Source organism: Ochotona curzoniae, unplaced genomic scaffold, assembly GCF_017591425.1.
Source record: "Ochotona curzoniae isolate NIBS_2020 unplaced genomic scaffold, NIBS_Ocur_1.0 contig_4148, whole genome shotgun sequence".
Lineage (NCBI taxonomy): Eukaryota > Metazoa > Chordata > Mammalia > Lagomorpha > Ochotonidae > Ochotona > Ochotona curzoniae.
The window spans coordinates 7,445,814-7,469,321 of NW_024466146.1; the positions used below are offsets into that span (position 1 = coordinate 7,445,814).

Genomic DNA, 23,508 nt, shown 5'->3' on the forward strand with positions numbered 1-23,508 from the left:
GTTTCATTTTCAAAGACAAAGTTAAGTTTTGCTGGATGTGTTACCCTGGGCTCAAATTTTTTTGCTTTTAGAATCCAGAATATGTAGCTCTCTTCTCTTTTGGCCTACAGAGTTTCCTGTGAGAGTTTTCATGTGAGTCTGATTGCCATTCCTCCATATGTCAGTTGATTTTTTTTTCACATGTACATTTAAAGATTTTTAAATTATGCTTCATTGAAGAGAGCTTGAATATCATGTGTTGTGGTGAAAATCACTTTTGGTCAACCTTATTTGAAGTTCTGTACCCCTTCTGGATCTTGTTTCCCAATTCTTTCTCCAGATCAGGGATGTTTTCCTTGATTATTTCATTGAATACACCTTTATTTCAAGTTTCTCCTTCTACACCTTCTGGGACTCCCATAACTCTTATATTTGGCCTTTTAATAGTGTCTTTTAGTTCTTTTGTCTTTAATACTGTTTTCAGTTCTTGTGTCTTTGTGTCTTTCTGACACTATTGGCTTAACCCAGCTCTGCTTCCAGCTTTTTGTTTGTTTATTCCTGGTGATTGGAAATATTTTCCAATTCTGAGATTCTTTCTTCTGCCTCTTTCATTCTATTTTGGAGACTCTCCACTATACTTTTAATTTGCTCCACTGTGTTCTTCATTTCTGATATATAAGCTTTCATTCATTTCCTGTATGACATATTCCTTAAATTCCTTGAACTCCTGCATTACTTGCTTCTCATTGTTGATAAGAAGCTTTATAAAAAGCTTTTTGAATTCTGTATCCCCCATTTTCTTAATGTCTTCCTCAGTGAACTCTGAGGTTGGCAAAGGGTTTTGCTCCTTAGCAGGGAAGTCTTCAGTAATATTCATTGAATCTGTGTCTCCTTGTTTACTCTTGGTCACTGTACTTCTAGTTATCAGATTCTTCTTCTTGGGGCAGGTTTCTTAGCTGTGTCACCCATAGGTCTACAGTTTGATTTTACTTATTGTGGTTGGTGCATGGATCTTTGTTTACAGTCATTTGTGTCACTCCCTCCAGCATATTCCAGGTCTGGGTTCTTTTGGTCTGATTAGCCCCAGCTCTTGGCTCACCAGTCTCTACCTCCTGTGATCCCATGCTGAGGCTGCACCATTGTTTATACAAACTTTCTTCCACTTCTGGTTGGAGCAGTTCTCAGGATTGGGGAGACACCAGGAGTCCTACATAGCTGGGTTGTTGGTGGTGGTAATGTTGCCAGATTCTGTTGGCCATTAGATCTGAGGGCCACACTGACCTCTTTTGAGTTGTACGATACCAAAGTCAGTATTTTTTTCCCTAAGGGACCAATTTAATGCCCTGAGCTCAGTGAGTTCACACCCAGATCAGTGCACGCGTAGCACATTATTGTCTCTGCAGTCTTTCAGCTTTTGCTAGACTGTACAAAATGGTGCCTGATGTGCCACTGCTAGAGTTTTTGATCTGCTGGCCATGATGCTCGTGGGCTACCCAGACCTATCTTGGGTGGAACTTTGTGCCTGGTGTAGTTTCAACTTCCGGGGGAGCTCCGGCTGCCAGTGCAGTTCAGATCGCAGCTCACTGATTGCAACTGGAGTATTGGTCACTTCAACACCACACCGTTGTGTCCTCTGGTTTCCTGTGTCTGTCAGTCTTCAGGGGCCCTTCTGCTTTTGTTCTGTCCTTTCCTATTTCCTGGAATGTGCCCTCTCTGCTTCACACCTGCCAATGTTTCTCAGTTTGTTTAAACATGTACTTACCCCATTCCACCATCTTAATTTTCCAGCCTGGCTTCCCTTCTTTCAGGTATATAATATGCAGAAGTAGAATAATTAGATCTTGCAAAAGATTTGCTTGTTACTTTCTGAGTGGAGCCTATCCTGCTATTGCTAGTGGCTGTATTTATTTGCCTTATCATTAACTATGTATTCAAGTAGGCTTTTCTTCACATCTTCACCAGTATTTGTTATTTTTTGTTCTTATGGTGATAGCCACTCCAATGGAAACAATTTAATTTTCTAAGATGTGTGAAAATAAAATTATTCATTTATGTATTTGCAAAGTTGTGCCATATATTTAGTTAGTTCATAACAATCCTGAATAGTTATTTGTATTTCTGTGGTATCCATTGTTATATAGCCTTTTTCTTTTCTAAAAAACAGTTCTTTTTTTTTTTTGTAAAGGAGAGAGAGAGACAACAGTGAAGCAGAGAGAAAGATATCTTTCATGTGCTGATCCGTTTCTTAAATGGCTGATGATTCATTTCTTGACCAGCTGGGGTTGGTGGGAGAGAAATGGATTAGTGTCCTGTGACCATCTCTGCTACAATGCTAGAAGGCATTTGGAGTCAACAACACCCCACCTTGAAGGATAGCATATCAGGTAGTAAGACCAAGGTTTACTTTGCAATAGGTTGCCTGCTGCAAGGCTTCATCCAATAAGCAGAGGTCAATACTGGTGGGATAAAAGTCAAACTGACCGTAGCTACAAGTCTTCATTTGGGGCCAGGGACAATCCAGGAGCTTTCGTCCACACACACTGGCCCAGAGACAAGGAATGGTAGTATCTTTCTTTTTTTTTATTATTATTACATTGCATTATGTGACACATTTTTTTAGGTACTGGGATTCTCCCTACCCCTACCCCAACCCCAACCCTCCCCCAATGGTGGATTCCTCCGTCTTGCTGTATTGCCACAGTTCAAGTTCAGTTGGGGTTCTTTCATTGCAAGCATATACCAAGCATAGAGTCCAGCATCGTATTGTCCAGATAAGTTCAACAGCTTCTTGTGGAGACCTTCTCTGGTCTGAAGGTAGAGCCAGCAGAGTGTCATCCCGATCACTCAAAAGCCCCAACATAACATCCGCAACAAAGGAGTGGTAGTATCTTCCCAGTGAGGATTTTACTAGGTTGGAGATGCAGTCCATTGTTCAGTTTTATTGTTTCTTACTGTCTGCCTTTGGTTGGGAGAAGTGTAGGCAATCCTTTGGCCATCCAGGGTCACACTAAGCCCGGCTGCACCTGAACCTCCAGTGGTAAGAGGATCCTACACCAGCATGTGAACATTTGTGAAGACTGAAAGAGGATAAGGGTGGCGCAGGTTGAAACAGTCATCTGTCCGGGGCACAGGTCTCCATCTGAGACAGCGGCTGATCTTGGGGCTCCTGTCAACAAAAGTCTCCTGGCTTTGGCTAGGGTGCCTCTGTACTTCTCTGGTGCTTCTCCTTTGACATGGTACCGCTTGGATTTGGGAGAGAGGTGACTCAGCAATGCTTTCTTTTCCTGCCTTCGATGCATCTTCTCATGTGGCAATGTGAAGGTGACTTTATGTATGAACAGCTGTTCAAATTTGTGTCTCTGTAGGGAGACCTCTGGATCATCTTTGCTGCTGTATCATTCCACCTTTGTAGTAGCTGTTTATTCATCTTCAAAATTACAAGAGCTATTAGGTGCATCATTGGATTTTATTATGAAATGTGTTGAGAAAGAAACACATAAGCTAATCTATCACACATTTAATATTTTGAAAACTGTTTCAATTTATTTTTCATTGTAATTCTAAGCATTCAAATTTCATTTACAACTTTAAATAGAAACGTCCCAAGTATTTTACTATATGTGTTTGAAACATCGTTGTAAGGGATCCATAGCTGTCGATAGAAATCTAAAGGCTGTATGGATACCAGAAAGGTTATGAACACTCACTATGGAAAGTAGAGCGTGAATCGGATTTTGACATTCACTTGGCAGCATATATTTGGTAGGAGAATTTTTAAAAAACAAATAGAAAAATTTAAATTCATTCTAGATGCTCAATTTTCTGTTTAAAGAGTTCATAAAATAATAGAGTGGGTAATGAATTGTGACAGAAAATTTTATTCTATTATTATGTACAAACTGCAGGTAAAAAATTTTTTGATTCTTTGGGCTACATACTTATGGTGCAGTAATAGTTAATTAATTTCTGATACGTCTCATCTCATTATAGATCTATGTAATAGTCTCTTTCAATTTTAAACTGAGCCTCAGGGAAGATTAAATGCATATGTATTCCAGTTTGTATAAAGTTTCTAGATCCATACAAATTAAACCTCCTCTGTTTAAATGACCCTAATCATTTTAATTTAACTAGATAGGGCTTATTTCCTTTTGACAGAGCTTGTCATGTTGAATCTTATCCATGGAGACGAACAGCATGCCAAATGGGTAATAAGTATTCCAGATGTTACCTTGCTGTATTCCAGCAAAGTTATTAATAAAAGTCAGTTGCTTCTTGTCTTTTTTATCCCATATTGTTGCTGAGAATATAAATTTCTTTTCTTCCCATGAAGATATGGTATTTTGAAAGTACAGTAAAGGTCTACTGCAGAGGAAGGTAATCTTTACAAAAAGGCCTCTCCATCCCCAATGGTGCCTTGGAGACTCTCACGGCGGTGGGAGAGATTGTAAGAGAAGATGAAAAGATTGCAGCAGAGCTTGGAGTTTGAGTGTAAGTGTGTGTGTGGTGTGTGATGTGTTTGTGCTGTGTATGTTTGGTACGTGTATGTGATTGTGTAGGTGACGTGGTGTGTGCATTGGAGGGGCTGGAGGAAATGGAAGCCTAGAGAGATACACGGATCTGAGGTCTGATTTGAGGACACCTTCTGGTTAAAGACATGGCTTCTTTATTTTTCTATTACATTCCATGATATAGTTTTGTAAGCATCGAGGGGTTCATCAATTCACTTCCCTATCTGCCTTCCACACTATCCCTTCCCAACATTTCTCCCTGTGTTGTCATAATGGTATAGTTCCTTAGTACAGGTTACAAGCTTAGCTTTCTGATATTTAAATCTATTGTGACATAGTAAGTGTAAGAAAAGTATAAAAAAGTATTAAAAAACGCACTAGTATTTTATTGTAAAGGTATATTTATGAGTGTGTGTGTGTTGTTGTTACTGCTGGGGAGAAGTTAAGGAGGACTATATACCAGTAGAGCCATTTCATTTCTTTTTGGCTGGAAAAAATGAAAATGGGGGTAACTGTCTTTGGTTATGATGAATTGTTTCTAAAGTATGGGAGGAAGCACGCAGGTGTTTTGAACTATCAAGTGTCAACATGTCTATCCTATTTGGGCAGTCCCAAGAGCCCTGCACACAGCACAACCTAAAGGTCTTTTGGTGGGGCCTCGTGTGTTCACCCTCAAGCAACTGGAAGGCATATTTGAACAGAACACAGAGAAACACTGGGGGAAATGTAAATAGAATTTACTGAGTAGGAGTGAGATTGACAGTTGATTATTGTTTGTAAGCCTTGTGTATATTCCTGCTGAACTATGGCCTTTTTGCTTTTTTCATTTGTTTAATTCATTATTTAATGGAGCATGGAGCTGTTGACAGTAAGGTAATTTAGAAATACATTATATCAAAAATTAAAAACCAGATAAAAAAAGGAAGAGGGAAGAAGGAAGGTAAAGAAGTAATATATGTGTAGCATTATGTGTATATAATGATATTAAATCTGCTGTCTGTATATCAATATTTTAAATATGAAAACACTTGAAATTTCATGAATTGCATGTGAATTTTTCCTCAGTGAAAAAAAAAAAAAACTTCGAACTTCTTTTACATTCCCCTCTTTCTTTTAAATTTAAAGTGATCTGAAACCTTTGTGTTTCTAAGAGTGTAAGAGGGGTGTTTTAGTGAAACTAGACACAGGAAAGAGACCTGAATAAAAACTAAGAAAGTTGTGTTTTCAGAACACTTTCTCAACTGACATCATGATGACGTTATCATGTCATACATAGGGGAGTCTTCATAAGATTCATGGAAAATTCATAATAGGAAAATTATACACGAATTTAAAAGATTTTTGCACTAAATAACCTTATATTTAATATGTTTCTCATGAAATCTTGGGAGAATCATACAGCCTTTCACTTCTATCATCTTTCATGATTTTGGCAGTCTTCAACATCATATTCAATTTAAATTGTTTTGAGCTTCAAAGTGGAAGAAGCTTAGCGCTCATGTCATATTTATTACGAAGTCAATACTTGCTGTATCTTCAATGCTCTGAGTGGGTTATGTGGATTTATCTATTTGTATATTGTTTCTTCAAATGTCAAGAAGCAAGGAAACCGTCCCAAGTTTTCAAATTCATTAATTGTTAAACTGAGCTCTACTGACATCTGCTGGACAGAATCTGCTTTACACATCAGTGGAGTAGGTGGTTGCTACTGATTAGTTTACAAGGTCAAGCTATACTAGAAAACGTAGAAAATAGAACTTAAATAAAATCAGGATCATTAATTTGTCTGAAACAAATCTAAATAAATATGCTAAAGTCAGTTTCTCCAATTATTGGAATACATTTCCATTTGGGTGGTTTAATGTATCTTTTCTGAGTGCCTTCAGTTTAGTAGGTACTGCATTTAGCAGGTCCAGTCCAGGAACCAGTGATTACTTGCAAGGAATGGGGGCTCTAGTTGGGAGGATAGTAATTAAACAGATGATGTCAAAGGTTCTAGCCAGGCTACCACCTTTCATCAGTATAGAGAACTGGGCTGTACCCATCCATTGTTCCAAGAACGTCTGTGGAAGGAGTAAACCAGAACAGGTTTTGTTCACTAGGCAATCCAGGCAGCCTCAAGTTCCAGGGGCTGTTCCATGAACGCTAGTATGGGAGTTGTCCTAAAAGTACAACACGAAAATAGATCATTGAAGACACCTCATTTTGGGTTAAATGTCTACAGGGGCCTCAGTTGTGTGTGGAAAGTTGCACTGTTCTTCGGTTCTGCTTCTGAATGTTAGAAGCTGTCTTGTCCAATGCTAATCTCTGTGTTTTTCAAATTTAGTATTTGTCAGTTTCATGTTAGACACTCTCACGTTCCCGGACTTCCTGATTGGCTCACCTGGAAGGCTTGAACATATGCTGCTGGTTCTCAACCCCATAGTTCCTGACATAGTGAGTCTTGGTTGGACCCTAGAACCTTTCCAAAGCCCCATCTTTTAATACCAACACATTGGGGATTGGATTTCAGCCTATGAATTTTGGGTGGACACAGACATTCAGATCATAACAAAGAGTTAAAAGAAAATATAAGGGATTCCTGTACCCCAACAACAAAAACAGATAAATTAAAATTCCCCCCCCCCCCCCCCCCCGCCAAGCCCAAACCAAAACCAGTTACAAATGGACACAAAGTTTAAACAGAGACTTCTCCAAAGTAAGTGTACAAGTAAATGCCCAACAGGTGTATGAGAAGGTGCTCAGTGTCACTAACTATGGGGAAATGTAACGAAAATGACAATGAGTCAAAACCTCACATCTGCAAGAATGTTGCAAGCACTGTTTGTGCACATGTCCAATGGTGCGGACAAGACAGAATACAGGATAGGGTTTCTTTATGTTTTATGTTTTTAATTGGAAAAGCACATATACAAAGGAGAAGAGAGAAGCAGAGGAAGATCTTCCATCCAATGATTCACTCCCCAAGTGACCACAACAGCTGGCCTGCGCCAAACCGAAGCCAGGAGCTCAGAACCTCCTCCGGGTCTCCCAGGTGGGTTCAGGCTCCCAAAGCCCTGGGCCGCCTTCAACTGTCTTCCTAGGCCTCAAACAGGGAGCTGAAAGGGAAGCGGGGCTGCCAGGATTAGAACAGGTGCTCATATGGGATCCTGGTGTGTTCAAGGCAAGGACTTCAGCTTCTAGGACACCACGCCAGGCCAATATGGTTTCTTTAAGTAAATAAAAGCAGAACTACCCCATGGTCTAGCAACCTTACATTTGATTATTTATTTTAGCCAATAAAACTACTCCTATGCTCAGGGTAGCATTATTCGTAGTAGCCACTACAAAGTAATTTCAGTGCCCACTGATGAATGAATGGATAAATAAAAAGTAGCATAAACATACAATGGGATATTATCAATTATAAAAATGAAAGAAACGCTGACGCATATCAGCACATAGGTGAACCTGAAAGGCATTGGCTAAGTGAAGTTAGTCAGATGCAGAAAGACAAATACATTATGATTCTAGCAAATGAGATATCTAAAGTAATGCAATGCGTAGAAGTGGAAAGTAGAATATGGTTTCTAGTGGCTGAGGGGAGGGGAAATGAAGATTTAAATGGGGTTGGAGTGTTACCGTGCAGATGAAGAGGTTCCAGAGATCCACTGGACAATACTCACAGTTAGGAGTAACATACTGAGTGTCTAAAGTCATGGAATCTCCTTCAGCATCACAGTACTTCTGCACACTGAAAAGTTCTACTACCTTGGTCATTTTCAAGCTCAAGTTGAAGGAAGTTTAAAAATAACCCGGGGCCCAGAGCGCGGTGGCGCAGTGGTTAAGGTCCTTGCCTTGCATGCCCGGGATCCCATATGGGCGCCAGTTCTATCCTGGCAGCCCCGCTTCCCTTCCAGCTCCCTGCCTGTGGCCCGGGAGAGCAGTCGAGGACAGCCCAAAGCTTTGGGACCCTGCACCCGTGTGGGAGACCCGGAAGAGGCTCCTGGCTTCTGATCGGCATAGCATCAGCCGTTGCACTCACTTGGGGAGTGAATCATCGGACGGAAGATCTTCCTCTCTGTCTCTCCTCTCTGTATATCCACCTTTCCAATAAAAAAATAATAAAAATAAATCTTTTTTAAAAAATAAAAAAATAACCTGAGCTTAATTTGCTAAAAGTTTATTTTGATCTATTTATAAGCCAGTGGGCAGCAAATACTCAAACGTATTATATATTGTATTTTAACACAATGGATACCTTCCATGCTTTAACAGAGATCTTGCTTGGGAAAAAAAAATGAAGTTGTTTTTACATATATGTGAAATACACTAAAAAAAATCACCTTTAGTTTTGGTTTTGGTAGCACTCCGTTTCATGACAAAGTAAAATTTGTTATCTTTTTCATCATTGAAAATGTATTAACATCCTAAAGGAATACAATTTCATTCTTACAAAAATTATCACTTTTATTGGTGAGCTCAAATTAAACTTCTGCATGTGACAAGAAAGTATTTGTAGTTAATACAAAAAGAATTTCCAAGTGAAAGTGGAAAAGCTGTAAAATAGTGCTTTTCAAGGAGAACAGTAGTGAAATAACCTTGCATATTGCAAGTAGGTTCATTTATTTAGGTGACTCAGCTGTAGAATGAAGCCATTTTAGCATTATGAAACCCAATGTTTTGAAATCTTTCTCAGCAATTCCCTTTATTACAATTTTCCTTCTCCAGAGATGATTCTCTTTTGTGAAGTTTTCTTGCATTCAGGAATTTGGCATGATGTCTGGTGTGATTAGCAATGAAGGTTGCAATAAAGTGGCCATGATCCCTCTTGTGAATTAAAAACAACAAGGGTTTTCCTCTCCACGTAGGCAGCTATGAAGTTCTCAGAGCGTAACTCGTAAAATTCATCAGCTTTTCCTTGATCAATTAGTATGTGCAACTGAGGACGTGTATAGGATTTCACAAGATGGACAGCTTCATAACTCTTCCATTTGTTTTAGTCTGGTCCCAAAAAATGCACCGAAGTCTTTCTGCTCCAAATACGGAGTGCTCGGTTGCACATTGGAGCAAATGCTGACACAGATTTGTGTTTCCCAGGATTTTTTTTTTAAGATTTATTTTTTATTATTTTTTTATTGGAAAGGCGGATATACAGAGAAGAGAGACAGAGAGGGAGATCTTCCGTCCAATGATTCACTCCCCAAGTGAGCGCAATGGCCGATACTATGCCGATCCGAAGCCAGGAGCCTCCTCTGGGCCTCCCACGTGGATGCAAGGTCCCAAAGCTTTGGGCCATCCTCTACTGCCTTCCCAGGCCACAGGCAGGGAGCTGGAAGGGAAGCGGGGCTGCCGGGATAGAACCGGTGCCCATATGGGATCCCGGGCATGCAAGGTGAGGACCTCAACCACTGTGCCACCGCGCTGGGCCCCCCTTTTTTTTTAAAGATTTGTTTTTATTATTTTTTTATTGGAAAGGCGGATATACAGAGAGGAGAGACAGAGAGGACCCAGGATTTTTTCAACATACAAATTAGAGCTCCATGACCTCCCATGGAGTGGCCAAAAATACACAAGCTTTGGGGATCCACTGGAAAATTGGCATTTGTGAGCTGGGGAAGCTCTTCTGTTTCTTAAGAATACATCCTGTAGTTGGTATTCCCGAGACTCTCAAGGGAACCCGCATAAAATCCGGCATCAGGGCCAAGGTCCCAGCTGTCATGTGTAATATTGCAGCCACGGTGCCTGGTATCTGGAGCAATGACAATAAGGCCATGTTCAGAGGCAGCTTGCTGAAAACCGGATTTTGTTATGAAATTTTGTTATGTGCAAGTTAAACCAGATAGAAAACACAGTACAGAACACTTTGCAATCTCTGCCTTTGGTGGCCAGTAGACACCACATTTCATTTTGCATTGCAGTTCAACATTGTCATATTCAAAAACTTTCTGGAATCGCCCAAAGCTCTTGCTGCTGGAAGCCTGTTTCAGAGACATTCTGTCAGTCTGTCTGCTTTTTGGTTTGCACCAGAGGCTGACGATCCTCCAGCTGAGGCAGCAGTGCAGAGGGGATCCTTGCTATCTTTTCTGTGTCCTGCTCTTCCAAGTTGCCCTGTTTCTGAATTTCCTCGTTTAGTTACTGGTATTACCAACTACCAAACATAGGAAGCCATATGTATTCTCATACCATTGTTTCTTCAAAATGCAGTGTCCTAAATTTGCATTAACCTGAAACTTATTAGGAATAAAAATTCTAGAGTCCAGCTAAGTCCTGCTAAATCCAAAACTCCTCAGGTGGGAACTAATCATCGTTTTAAGGTCTGCAGCTTATTCTAATTACAGTTAAATTGGAGTACTATTACTTCAGGCTTGCTTGACACTATGCCCCTATCCTATCTTCAATCATTCATACCTCCTGTAGCTTTGTAATACACACAGGTGTCTTCTTTTCAGCAATGCACTTAAATGCACATGTTTTGATTCTTAATTTTTCTTGTATTTTGTAACAACCTTGTCTGGATTAGAGATGATTTCTGCTTTACTGTTAGAATATTATAGTGTTCTGAATGTGCCTATATATTTAAACTTACCAGCAAGTCTTATTGCCTTTTTATTTCCCCTTGAAAGATTCCCTTTCTTGTAAGATTTATGTAGTAGCTGTGAGTTCTTTCAGTGCATCTTCATCTGAGAACACCTTTATTTTCTGTTTTTTTGAAGGACAGTCTTGCTAAGTATATTTTTATTGACAATTTTTTCCTTTAGCATTTGAATACTTGCATGTGTCATCACAATTCCTTCTAACATGCAAGGCTTATGTTGAGAAACATTGCGATCATCTTATAAATACTCCCTCTATTCTTGCTACTTTGAAAATTATCTGTAATTGATTTTTGACAACTTAATTATAATTTACCTCAATTTGGATTTCATTGGGACCATCATTATTGAAATATGTTTGGCTTGTTCAGCTTAACTTTCCATTTCCTTCTCTAGATTTCATCTGTGATTCTTTTTTTTTCAAAAAAAAAAGACATTTTATTTTTTATGATGTTTACATAGTTGAGAGGGATGCATGCCCATGTGGAATACTGATTAGTGTGGGGAGGGTCAAAGAATGAGGGGCAGGAAGTGGGAGACAACAGCCTCCAATCTCCGGTTACTTCCTGTATCTGGGAAAGTGGGGAGAGAATGAGAGAAGGCCGCTCCTGGCAGCCCAAGCACATTAGCACCCATGTCAGGAGAGACTGATCCTGGCTGCTCTTGCAGTCCTTCGGGAAGACAGAAAGCCACGTGCACAGCGTACTGCTCTCCTTTTCTGCCTCCCACAGGAAAAGTCTCAAGTTACACACCTTCTGATTAGGCTAAACCTAATTAGAGCAGTTGATCCTTCTCTCTTCTTGGTTGATGCCCCAGGTCATTAAGCCTTGCCATTTCAGTCAGCCCTTCAAATGTCTCCACTTCCTCCTCCTTCTGCTTCAGATTTACTTACTTACTTTACTTGAAGGTCACAATTATGAAGAGAGACATTCCATCTGCTAGTTTACTCCCATAATGACCACTGTGGCCAAAGCTGAGCTGGTCTGAAACTGGGAGCCAAGGTCTCCCATGTAGATGCAGGGAGTTAAGAACTTGAGCCATCCTCTGCTGCTTTGCCAGGCCATTAGGAGCTGGTTCAGAAGTGCAGCAGCTGGGATGCTGGCAACACAGGCTGAGGGTGAGTTTCCCATGCCATGATGCTAGCCCTGAACCCACAGCCTTCAATAAGCAGAATACTGTGTGCATGTTCACTATTTTCCTGCTCTCACAAATGAGAAGCCTCAGTTTGTATACCTCCTCCTCATCATACTGAATGTTTTTGGCGGCGGCAACTTGACCTCCATCCTTATTTGTACCCAGTGGCTAAGACAATAAACTATACCAGTTCCAAAGTACTCTGAGTGGGGCAAGACCAGAACAAGCCCCCCAGAGCTGCCCTCCTGAACACTTGGTTGCTGGCCTGCTGCCTCACTGTCTTCTTCCTTCCCAAGGGAGAAGTCAGGAGCTGGAAAGACGTCTTCTTCAGTGCTTAACCACATCTGCTGAGTACTTGCTTAGTGCCCTAAACCCGAAAATGAAACTCTGCTGCTGATGGTGGTTTGGACCGTATATTGTTAAATTAATGTTTCTGTGAGGGAAAGGTAGCTGGGACTTTCTATTCTAGCATTCTGCTGATGTCACTATTTGGGAACTGAATTTTTAATGGGTCTGGTGAGATACTACAACAGATAAAATAGAATATGCTGGACATTGACTATTATAAGTGGTAGAGTATGCATTGGTTACATGAATCATCTACATTTGAATAAATAGGGTTAATAATTTCCACATTCTTTTGTGTCAGGCTTTTGTTAGGTTGAAGTAGACGTAGAGATGACCAGTCAACAAACAGAAAATGTTTGGGCTGCCTGGCCACCTACTAGGTGGGTGTTGGGTTTGTGAGTCCCAGAGGTAGGGGGATCTGGTGATGCTTGGGACATCTGGCCCAGGTACTTGGATTTGCCTGAAAGAACATGTCCTACTCAATGAAAAAGGTGCACCAGTGGAAACAGGTCCTGTTGTAAAAGGGGTTCATTTGGTGCTGTAGCAAGAGAAGGAGAACAGAACTGGACAACTATCCCAAACAAACAATGACAGCAAAAACTCTCAGTGATTGGAGCCAATGGACATTGGGAAGATGACATCATCCTTGGATCAGTGAAATTGGCAACATTTCAGAACTGTCCAGACCACTTGGATAGAATCCTTGGAATATGTACACATGAAGACTTTGGATTGGGATGAGGTGGCGGTTCTTCATCCCTGGGGACTGGGAAGTGTGAAAAGTCATGAGTGGTTTCCCCCTTTGTTTCTCCTTTTAACCTGGAAATAATAAGAAGAAGAACTAGCAAATTTGGAAGCAATGCGCTCACCCAATTTTCCCTATTAAAAAAAGAGAGAGAGAGAGAGAGAGAGAGAGAGAGAATATGTAATTTCGAAGCTCACCATAGCGGGGTCTGAAATAAGACCTCAGCCTACCCAGGTACTGGGTGCAGGCCTTTTTAAGCTACCAGCTGGAGGGAGTTGTGTGTATCATACCAGGAATTTGGAAAGTTCCATGGGCAGCAGTTGACCACAGTCAGGGGACATTGAACACGTAGCTGCTCATTTACAATGTGTTGTTCTGGTAGTTTTGAATTTCCCAGGTGGGGCACTTCTAATGATTATTGCTGGGGAAGTAGGCATTCCAAAAAGTTTAGAGTGAATTGTCTGTGTTGAAACCAATCCAGCCCTTTAGCGTATATGCAGAGAGAAAACTGTTGATGTTGCCTGGAATCGGTTTTGGGAAAAGGGAGCCAGGGAACTGGGTGAAGACTCAATGGCTACCTTCTGCTGAGAGGCCTTCGTTAGGGAAGTGGTTCCTCTCTAGCCTCATACTAGGACTAAAGTTGTAGGCAGTAGCTGGTACAGCAGGAGGATGTTGAGGCATCGTTTTGAGAGGTTTTGGATCATTGGGTGAACAAATTGCTTCAGTAACTGGAGGACGGATTGTCCTAGAGAAAGAAGAATTAAAAAAAAAAAAACATGTTTGAGGAGAGTGGGAAGGGGCAAAAGCCAAGGTAGCCGGCAGATTTCTGAAGACGGTTGCTGCAAGTGTGACAGTGTGACATCTGACGCTGAATGTTGTGTTCCTTGTCTGCCGGTTTATGAGCAAGCATCACGGACAAGACTGGACTGATTGACCTAGAAACAATACTCTTCCTTTAGTAATAACAGGAACACCCCTTTCCCACCATTTGGTAGGTCCAGACCCCATTGATTTTATAAGATGAATGCAGCCAAATAGTTGAATTCAGCTTGAAGCCTAAGAAGGCTTTCAGCTATTTTGTTTAAGTTCTTATATATCTTCAGAAAAGCTTAGGTAGTGGAAAAGGGATGTGGCAATTCTTCCTATCCCAATGCCTACCCTAGTGGCAATTCCCAAGCTGTCTAAAAGGTGTGACAGTTCTTTAATGATGAACATTTGTAGTTAGAGGTACCAGGAGAGATTATTGGGAGCATCATTCACATTGTGGGGTTGAGTCTGCCCGGACTGAGGGCAGGTGATTTGAAGCCAAGCTTCATTTAGTTTGAGCTGCAGAATTCTTTTTTTTTTAATTAAACTACATTTATTTCATTTTGTGACACAGTTTCATAGGCTCTGGGATTCCCTCAACCCCTCCCCAAATCCTCTCCCCAGATTGAATTCCTCCACATTGTTATAGTAATACAGATCAAAACCAGTCATGATTCCTTCATTGTGGGCATGGATCATGCAGGGAGTCCAGCATCTTATTGTCCAGATAAATTCAACAGTTTCATTGGGAGATCATCCCTTGTCTGAAAGTAGGGCTGGGAGAATATCATCCCATCCAATGAAAAGCCCCTAAACAATTTCAACAACAATTTACAATATCGTGAAGTTAATTGACATGGTATTGAGTGACCAGTATGTTAGAAAATGCAAGTTCTTAACCACATCCAGTAACTACTTCATTGATTTGCAGAATTCTTAGACTGCTTGTTAGGGGAGGTACAGAGCACCATACGGACCCTGGTAAGGTGGATGGGGCATGCAGAAAGGCTCCTTGGTGAGGTTTATGGTGCTTTTTCTTAGCCGTTTAATGTCACAGGTGTGGGGCTTTCATGAAGAATGAATACTTCTCTAGCCTGTTTTATCTGCATCCAGTTTCATCAGACCTTGGAGTTCAGGCACAGTGTCCCCGTATGTATTTGGAGGAAATCACCGGGTCAGTTGAGTTCCCATGGCAGGTTGCTATAATCACAAAGGGCAGCCTGGGAGTCAGAAGAGTAGATCACAGAGGGAGCCTGGGAATGGGACCTGTTGTATGAATTTGCCACTAGCCTAGAGGGAGATGTAGATAGTTGTCCAGTGGTGATCTTTAATTATTACATTTGTAAGGAGGTTCTGGAGTTAGAAATCTGATCTTTTCCCTAAAGAGGAGAATCTGGTGGGAGAATGATAGAGTGAAGGATGTTTATGGAGAAAAAGGATGCCTGAATGGAAGGAATCTCATGCCATTTTCCACTGTGATCAATGAACTTGCCCAAGTCTGAGTGCATTTGGGAGTCAATAGTCTTATTTTCTGGCCTTATAGTCTTATTACTTAGTCTATATTGTTGCCAAACTGAATTGCAGAAAAAGATGAGCCTCTTTGGCATAATTTCTAGGATCTTGGATATAGGATTTTAAGATTATGGGAGGAGAGCCAACTGTTGACAGTGAAAATCTGGGCAAGTGGAGACGCTAGGGTGGACTATGTCAGCCAGTAGATTCTGAAGAGATTTCATCGTACTTGGAATGGTGAAATCGGCAGCAATTCAGAATAGTTGAGCTATCAAAGCCACTTGACCAGTGCTCTCAGAGCATGCCCCACACTGGGGACCCTGGGATGAATGGGAGGTTGGGTGTGGCTTCTCCCTTTGTCTCTCCCCTTCCTCCAGATACAGGAAGGAAAAAAGAGAATGTGGAAACAATGGTCTTACCCACGTTCCTGTAGCCCTTTACCCTTTGAGACCTAATCAACTATGTAAAGATCATAAAAAAATTATGGGAGGAGATGCTTAAGCAGTAGTCTTTTTCAAAAAGAAAAGGAGTGGGATGAGTCCCAAATGGTTGAACAAGAGTGGAAAGTGAGGGGAAGGGGGACAGGCAGGCATCTCCAGATGGATCACTCTATCCTGAAACAAGCACACAGTGGTTTCCAAGGTTAGAGGGATCAGGCTAGAGGAGGGACCCTGATCTAATGCCAGGATTTCTCAGCAGGAATGCAAGTCTTTTTGGGAAGCAGACGGGGTATTCAACAGGGCTCAACTCCCAGAAATGTCACTAGAATGGAGTGTGGAGTGTAGAAGAAGCAATGGAGAGACTTTCCACAGACTGCCTTGACTTTCCTAACTTTCCTCGGGTGAGATGTGCATTTAATATGTGTGGTTCTGGTAGTGTGGAATGCCCCTAGGAGGCGTTATAATTCTAATACTCCCATAAATATTATTGCTGGGGCAGTAAAAATCCTGATATGGTTGATGTTATTTGTGCCCGATGGCCTCGTAGTAATTACAATTTTTAATTAGGAATTTAAAGAAGTGATGGGTTGTTCTTATTTCTAATAAAGCTTCCAGACTTCCTGGGTCAGCACTGAACTCTGTCTCTTCTATCTCAGTGTGCATGTCCTCTATGTACTCACTTATGGCACTTAACCTGATTCTGAAATGACCTCCAAGGCAATGTGGACTCTTAGCACTTTATGATATTCTCATAGGAATCATGAAAAATGGCAGAGGATGGCAAATAAAGGAAAATGATACATTTCATATGAATCCATTACTCATAACATGCAAGAGAAGCTTAGGGAAGAGGAATGCAATTGATCTTTTTTGTGTGAAACTTAAATTATTAAAAATAACAAGTATGTTTCACAGGTAAAATTCTAATAAGATAATAATCCTCCCCTCCTTCCCCTCAAGTTCCATAAAAATATCTTTTGTTAAAATATTTATTATTTATTTTTATTGGAAAGCCAGATATACAGAGAGGAGGAGAGACAGAAAGATCTTTCATTCACTGGTTCACTCCCCAAGTGACTGCAATGGCTGGAAGTGAGCTGATCCAAAGCCGGGAGCCAGGAGCTTCTTTCAGGTCTCATTTGGGTGCAGGGTCCCAAGGCTTTGGGCCATCCTCTACTGCTTTCCCAGGGCACAAGCAGGAAGCTGGATGGGAAGTGGAACAGCTGGGACACAACCTGTTACCCATGTAACAGGTTCTGGCTGTTGCAAGGTGAAGACTTTAGCCCTTAGGCTACTAAACCAGACCTCCATCAAAATGTCTTTTAAATGTTACTAATCTTGGTCTCTTGTGAGTCTGTTTTTTTTTTTTTTTAAATACTTACATGAAAGGCAGAGCAATAAAGAGAGGGAAAGTGGGAGAGAAGGAGAAGCTTCTATCTTCTGGTTCATTCCGCAAATGGCTGCATCAGCAAGAGTTGGGCTAGGTTGAAGCTAGAAGCCAGAAAACTCCACCCTGATCTCCCCACACAGATGTTGCTTGCCCAGGTGCACTTGAGAGCTGGCTCAGAAGCAGAGCATCCAGGAGAGCGAGTGTTAGTATTGCAAGCCGTGGCCTAATGTGCTGTCCTATGGAATCAGACCCTTCTTACAACTTCTAAATGGGGACAGAGGAAACTTTGTCCTAAATCAGCCTTGACAATCAGAGTTGTTTCAATGTAATTCTTTAGGTAGAATATCTTCCCTATGATTCGCACTGATTCTCAGATCTCATGATTCTCTGGATTGAAAAGAATTTCTAACTTCTTGGCAGTTGTTCAATTCACAAAATGAATCTCTTTTCCAGTCCTTTTCTTTGACTTACTACATTTGCCACTTTAGAAGATTGACCACCTCAAGACCAGATCCTTTGCCTTAACATTGTACTGATGTGAGTCTCTTCACAAACCAGATTCCAATCAGTTCAGGTCTTTCATGTTCTTGCTGATACTACATGTGCCTTTTTTTTTTTTTAATGTGACACAGTTTTATAGGTACTGGGATTCCCCTCATCCCTCCCCTAACCCTCCCCCCCATGGTGGATTCCTCCACCTTGTTGCGTAAGCACAGTTCAGGTTCAGTTGAGATTCCTTCAATGCAAGCATATACCAAGCATAGAGTCCTGCATCTTATTGTCCAGATAAGTTTAACAGCTTCTTGGGGAGACCTTCTCTCGTCCCCGTTCAGCTGGTGGTTGCAATTGCTGGGTTGGTTCCGTCTTGAGCCTCAACTTCCACTGGACTCACTGGGTGTTGTAGTCTGTCCTGGTTCTGCTTGTCACGTACTCGGCCATCACACCAACCACTGGGAGCTGCAGCCTAGTGGAACCATCCCCAATAACCCCCACCTGGCCCGCCCCTACCCTGATTTGCCAGCATGTGTAGCAGCCTAGTTCAATCTGCCCCATATCCCATTGGGCTCTCGTAAACATAGAGGGGTACTGGAGCTTAGTTCCATCCAACCTGCTCAACTGTCCAGCCCTCACAGGATGCTGTTGAGTGCCTCTCTGTCTAGCCATCCCAGCCCCTGTCGTAGTTGTTATTGTACCCTCCCATGGGAGTGTTGGTCCAAGAGGGGGAGGCCACTATTTCCCTCCCAGGTCACTCTCACTCTCGGTTTGTGCTCTCTCCAGGTGACCCTGTGGTTGAACTTGACAGTAATGGCCCCTAGTGCCAGCTTCTGCTACGGCTAAGCCCTGACAGCTCTCACCCCCTCCAGTTTTGTTAACACTAGTAGGAACAGTCCGCCCTTCCTGGCTCTTCCCTGATCTGGTCCATATGAGGCACGCAGGTGCTGCAGCCCTGCCTAGTCTGGTCCCAGTTTATGCTCTCCAGTGGGACTAGCTATCCAGCAAGGGAATTATCCCCTTATTCCCCTGATGGTTCTGCTCCCCCTTCCTGATTCTCACGTGTGTTGGTTGGGTGCTGCGGTCTCATCTGGCACAGGAAGCCTCACCTTGGTATTCTGTGTTGTGCCCTGCTTTTGTTGCAACCGAACCTGGTCTGACCCACTCTCTGCTCTGGCATTTGGATTTGCCAGTAGACGATGAGAACTGACTCAGCCTGGTCCGCCCCCAACCCATGTCAAATATATGCCAGTGATGTACTTTTCTGGACTGTTTCTTTCCGTGCTTCTTGCACTTATTTGGAGGATCCATGTCCTGTCAGAGGAGTCGCCCAGATTCCTCCCTCAGAACCCCTCCTGGTGCCAGGTTTCACGCGTACCAGTGGGTCCGTGGGCCAGCATCACTCAATTCATCTCCTGTCATAGCAGGAGCTACGGCTTTTTTTTTACTGGCCTTCAACCCCTTCTGGTTCTTCCTGCTGGATGTTTCAGCCCAGCTATGGCTTGTCCATACCCACTTATAGCACATACATGACTCAGTTGGGGTTGAAACCCAGCCTAGTCTGTACCACATCTACCCTGGTCCTCCAGAACACCAGAAGGTGTTACAGTCTGACCCGGCCCGGTGCGCCAAGTCCCAGTCCACACTTGTACCAAGGAGGCTACAACTGTGTCCTGATCAGAACGCAGCCTCATTCCAGCGTGTGCGCCCCTTAGTGGGAACCTTCACCCAGCCCGGGTCTTCCCCCAGCTCCACAACCAGGCTTGGTTGCAGCCAGTGTTAAGCATGCTAGTGGTTGCTCTGGCTCAGCTCAGCATAGCCCGTTGCCTGTCGCAATCCCTGCCCTAGATACTGTGGCTAAGCTCCTTGGTCTTGCCCAGTTTAGACTGTCACCATTCCCTCCTGAGTCTCCCAGTGGGGTTAGAATTTCCACAGGGTGTGCCCCCCCCCCCATACAATCCGCACCCAGATTGGCTCTTGAGTGCTAGATAATGTCATGGCCCTGCCCACTGTGACCCTTCATCTATCATCATGGCAGGTAATGGGGACATCCTGCTGGGTATACCCCGAGTCTGAGGTTTTGCATAACCTCGTATTCGGTGCTCAGAATTATTACGTAGTTACAGGTTATTCAGAGGAAGATTTACTTTCATTGGGAATCTATAGAAATGATTCATGGCTCCAAAGCATTGTGGATTCAGCATGGAGCTACCTAAGCAGAGCATCAGAGAACCAAAATCCCAGAGCTCCCCTACCAGGCGGCCAGCAAGCAGAGCATGGCACCAAACGGCACACTGGTCACCCAGGAATGGCTCGCCTCGTGCACGTGATGGCCAGTGTGCGCAAAGCAGGAATGAGAAGACCCGTGTTTCCCTTGGGGGCCTCTGTCCATATGCCTTTGACTTCGCAGATTCTTCCAACTCATAAATTTTTAACCTTACTTTGTTTTTACTTAGTCATGATAGATTGTCTAGCCTCCTGGTATTCAATGTAAGCTCTTGGGCCACCATAGACATTATCTGGTAATTTGTTAGAAATGTAGGCTCTTGGGCCCAGTGAGATGGTTCACTGGCTAAAGTCCTCAACTTGCAACAGCCAGGATCTCATATGGACATTGGTTCGTGCCCCAGCTGCTTCATTTCCCATCCAGCTCTCCGTTTGTGGCCCGGGAAAGCAGCAAAAGATGGCCAAGCCTTCTGACCCTGCATCCATGTGGGAGACCTGGAAAAGGCTCCTGGCTTTGGATTGACTCAGCTTTGGTTCTATGGCGACTTGGGTTGTGAAGCAAAGTGAACCAATGGATCTTCTCCTCTTCTCTCTACAAATCTGCCTTTCCAATAGAAATAAACCTTAAAAAAAAAAAAAAGAAGAAATGTGGACTTTTAGGCTTGATCCACCCTGCATTTGACATTCACTTTAACAAGAACCCCAGGTAGCTCCACTTGAGCGAGTATCTCAGAGCATGCCCCACATACGGGACTTGGGGTGGGTGGGAAACTGGGTGGGGCTTCTCCCTTAACATCCCCATTTACCTCAGATACATGAAGGAAACAATATGGAAATAATAATCTTACCCACTTTCCTGTAGCCCTGGAACCTTTTTACCCAAATTAACTATGTAAAGATTGTAAAAAAAAAAAAAAAAAAAAGAACCCTAGATGATCTGTTTTCACACTGATAATTGGGACAGCCCAACCTCATGGTTTCTTTAACAGATTTCCTTGACAGCCATGCACTTTTCCCTTTGCTCATTATTTACCATCTCAGGCCTGGGGTGTTTCCCTACTACACTGATATGATTGCTTGTATGTATCTCCACAACTTAACAGTTTTTTTGTGAACAGGTATCACCTTCCTAATCCTAGCTCAGTGCTGTAATCAGCATTATTACAGCAGCACAGTGAATACTATTTGAAGTTCTTCAAGTTAGTTGCCATAATGTCATGCAAAATGGCAGAATCACTGAACTATGTATTCTGAAGTACACATTTGCATCTTAACGGTATATATGAAAGCAATGCATTTAATATAAATATTAATATACTCTCAGTGAGAATTTTTGGAGTAGTTGATTGGAGGGAAAGTGAGGTTTTGTCTTCAAATTTCCTTCCATCTCTCCATCACCAAAATGGTTCAATTTGAAAAGACTTTTCAGTGTATTGGGGCTGAGTGAATGGCTTTTAAAGTGTCTTCTTTGTGTAAAGAGACCTAGGTACATCTGAAACTTATGGAACATGGGAAGGATTGCTTAGAGGGGTTAACAGAAACATTAGAGTATGTTTTCTTGTGGTTGCTTGTCCGGTTCCCTGACTTCTTCATCACACTGTGTCATCAGAGCAGGTTTGCCCACTTTACGTACATAGAACCCCAAGGCGGGCATGTTGCATGCAGGCATCTTCAATTACTTTGGGAAATTAGAATAGCATGTCCCAGCAATAAGTTGAGTGTTGCACACTCAGTTAGATAATACCAGCAAGAAAGTGCAAGTTTTTGAGTGTTAAATCCTGAGTAAACTCAGTTTAAGCCATCTGCTTTCACCATGAGCCACATCTCGAGCTACACATGTCTTAATCTCCCTAACTCCATCAGAGAAAAGGAATTAGGCAACTGTGACACTACTAAAAAACTGATTTATCAAGAGTCCTGCCTTTCTTTGCATAATGATGTGCTCACAGTGATTTCTCTAACACTTATCCAGAGACTGACAGAACATCAACTGTAGATTTAATGTCACCAAGATTGTAATTGCATGTAGATGAATAGTTAACACAAAGGAGCAACATGAAAGCGAAGTGGTTAATTCTAAACAGCAGTCCTGCTAAAATCCATTTCTGTATCTTCATTGTTTTATCTTTTAACTTCCAATTTTGTTGCTTTCTCCCATAACTCATGAAATTATTGCTACGCTCTCAAGGGTGCACCAGCATAGGGACTCTGGGAAATAGTGTCTGGACAGTTGACACATGCAACCAAAGAAGTCAACATGGTTTCCATTGTCAAAAAACACAAATAAATCAAGCAAATATTCTCTTGCTTTGTCTGACCTATCGCTTCAGAAGGAAAGAATGTATTTGAATGGGCAACAAAAAGAGGAAGCAACTTTTCAGGGAGCTGTAAAACATGCTTCTGTGTTAGAATACTAATAAGAATAGAAAGCACACAAGGCTTTTAACTGAATATAAATGGAGAATATTTTGAAAAAATTAAATCACAGAAAGGTTACTATTCTCTTCTAATCAGAGATTATGATAAAGAGGCAAAGAGTTTTCCTAATGTGAGATTAGGAAAAAATAAACTACCATGAGAAAATCACAAGAGACAAATTGCTTCTTTACCTTTTATTTGTTCATGAGATTGCAACTATGGTGCAATTTAATGTGCTTGTCATTATTTTCCCTTAGTCGAAGGATGTGCATGGGAGTGGTAAACTAAAGAACAGTGCTAACTGGCTTTGTCGACTAAAATGTTATCTTGTGGAGGGCAGTGAGAATGCTCCGAGCATAATCCTGTAGTCTCTTGTGTGACCTCTGCAAGGCTGTCCTCTCCATGTCTCATTTCGTGCATCTACCAAGATTGATGTTACCATACACATTTCATTCAAAGGAGAAATAAAAATAACTGCATTTACACTTGGTGTTGTAAGTTATTCAATCAATAGGTTAGAAGGATGAAGGACATTTTAATCATTGGTATCAGAGATCAAAGTGTAATGTGGAGATGAAAAAAAGTACTTTAGTTAGGCAAACCTCTGCTGTGCTAAGTGACACTAACTAGCTGTGTCATGAAAAGTAATGGTACAAAGTCATCCCAGGAGATTCAGCAGAATTCCTCTTCAATCTCTGCATTCACATTTTATAATTATATCTCATTTAATCCCCTCCTCCACTTGATGTACCTTTCAGAAATGGTCAGTTGGGAAATTATTTTCTAGAATTAGGCCTTTAGCTAATCAGTGCAGGAAAGATCTCATATGTAAGAGATATGGTTAATCTGCTACTCAGCTTGAAGCTTAGATTCTTCCTAATTCTGTAATGGTCAGATTTAAGAATGTTCTTCTCATATAAAATTCTATTTT

At 41.9% G+C, this 23,508-nt stretch overlaps 1 pseudogene; it reads right to left on the reverse strand.

Annotated features, from left to right (window-relative positions):
• Positions 1 to 9,164: 9,164 nt before the first annotated feature.
• Positions 9,165 to 10,517, reverse strand: LOC121159377 (annotated as a pseudogene).
• Positions 10,518 to 23,508: the final 12,991 nt, after the last annotated feature.